The sequence below is a fragment of the Penaeus monodon genome, chromosome 22 (genome assembly GCF_015228065.2).
Source record: "Penaeus monodon isolate SGIC_2016 chromosome 22, NSTDA_Pmon_1, whole genome shotgun sequence".
In the NCBI taxonomy this organism is placed as follows: domain Eukaryota; kingdom Metazoa; phylum Arthropoda; class Malacostraca; order Decapoda; family Penaeidae; genus Penaeus; species Penaeus monodon.
In genome coordinates, this window is record NC_051407.1 from 1080390 (window position 1) to 1082687 (window position 2298).

Sequence of the window (2298 nt, forward strand, 5' to 3'; positions counted from 1 at the left end):
TTTTGAAGATTGAGGTTGCTGTTGATAAAAGAGATAGAGAAAAATAATCAGCAAGAAATTCTGAATAGAGCCTTCTTATATCTTGTCATAATAGATAGCTATGATAAAGACTTAAGAAGTAGAGGAAACAAACAGAATGGGTGCTCTAAGAATTGAAGAGTTGATAGATGCTATAAGATAAAGGAAGAAAGAAGAAAGACTTTGTTAAACAGAGCAAAGAAAAAGACATAGAGATGAAAAGACTTCAGACCGTATAAAAAAAGTAACAAAGGCTTCTGTAGAAGAGTGAAAAAAAAGAGAGATTGAGGAAGAAATTATTAAAGGGAACCTTTTTTCTTAGCATAATAGTGTTCTTTTTTAGTAGGGAGGTAGCTTATAGTAGACTAAAAATTGTTCACTCATGTTTCCCTACAATGTGTGCTTTCTGTATACCACTGAGAAAATGTTTTCATACTTGTAATACGATTTTAGAAATAAAATATCTTCATTGGGCTGTGAATTGGCATGTTCTCGGGTGTGGAGTTAAAACAATGATATACCCTTTATACATACCAGTAACTTAACTTTCTACTTGTACCATTATCAGTATCGACATATAACTAAATGTAGCTACTAATATCTAAGATATTTTTGTGGAGCATCATCATAATCATTTTTCAGGCTTGTTTTAACAGTATTAACTTTTTAATCATAATCATATATATGTACTTACAGTATCTACTGAAGTACTTCAGTTTACCAATGTTAAATAATACATTACTCTCTGTTACCTCTATCAAATACCTCATTACTTTAATCCATCATTTTTTATTTAAAGGGTTTTAAATGTCATGTATGTTAAATGCATTCAGAAAGCTCTGTGTATGTATTGTTCAGTACAGTGTATATTTAATTTTATGTAAAAGAAAAGATAATGGGATATTTTGCTATTTCTATATTTTAGTGGTATATAAAGCATATAAAAAAGAACTATGGATTTTGAGTCCTCTTGCTCTAGATATGTATTTTGAAACATGTCTGAAAGAGAATATTATGAAAATCATTTAGACTTTCAAGAACACTGAAATGAGAACAGTTGCATACAGATATTTTCATGATACCAATTTTTTTCACAAATGAAAAGTCAAAATAAAAATCTAAAGACATATTAACTGTGATGGGTACTGATTCACTATATACCAAGTTTCTTTCTGCTCCACCACAGAAAATGATAAAATCAGAAAAGGTAAATATTTCAGTATAGCTTGCAAATATGCAGGAGATACTGGAGTAGTATGACAAAAATTGTGGAAGCTTGTAATTTCTCAGAATTCAAATCAACAGGAAAGAATCATCTGCAGAGAAAAATATATTACTTTCCCTTTTGTATCATTTAGTTTTTTCTCTCTCTTATTCCGAGGAATCTTTCACACCAGCCCTTTCTCTCTCCCTTAGTTGAGTCTTCTCAGTAAGCCTTCACTTGCCTTTTGGATTACTTACCAGGTGCTCCTTTGCATGCTGATGTATTTGGCTCTTTTCTTCATCAGCTGATTATGATTTACTTGAAAGGATTTCTAGCCAAACAGATTTTCATTATCAAGCAACATTCTCTTGAGGTGGTAGCCCACCAGGTAGTGTATTTACTGGGGAAATTTACTCCCCAGGTGATTTAGTTGATTGTTTATTATATGGAAATTATTCTTGTACAGGTCTGTCTTATCTTGAGTTCAGTTACTGTAATTTTTAGCTTAGATTTGATTTGTCTTGTGTGGGTGTTCTGGACTTCAGGTATATAAAGAATGAGTTACATAACCATTTAGGGATAAATATATACATATTTAATTTTATATCTTGGGCTTGAGAAAATAATAATGTTGAAAAGTTAGCAGTCATTAGGTGCTAAACTAAAAGATTCTGAGGACTTCAACTTACAGTTGAATGGTATTGAAAATATTGTCAACAGTCAAAATAACAGATAAAAAATAATTGTGCATAAAATAGGTTTATATGTGTATTGTGATTTACCTGCCCTAAGATCATTATGGTGCTGTTTGTCATTCATAGCAGGAATATTTGGAGGCAGGGTCTTCTCTCTTTGTTTAATGGTTTTGTGTGCAATTTTCAGTATACATTTAATCTCTTTTGAGATATATGATTTTAGAGGTCTTTCAGTTGTAAATGAGCATATGCATTAAATATATAAACCAGGCAAGCAATTTATAGTTTCTTTGATATTTTATTTTGCTACTGATTAGCCATCATTTTATCTTGTACTCTGGTGGTACTTTTCTTCAGAAAGTTTTATCAGTATCCGCATGC

At 31.1% G+C, this 2298-nt stretch overlaps 1 protein-coding gene across 1 annotated transcript in view; it reads left to right on the forward strand.

The window, feature by feature from the left end:
* LOC119586805 (electron transfer flavoprotein regulatory factor 1-like) overlaps positions 1-2195 on the forward strand; it is a gene marked incomplete in the record, with an annotated part of 4376 nt that extends 2181 nt beyond the window's left edge. The window contains 1 exon segment of the mRNA XM_037935527.1: positions 1-2195.
* Positions 2196-2298: the final 103 nt, after the last annotated feature.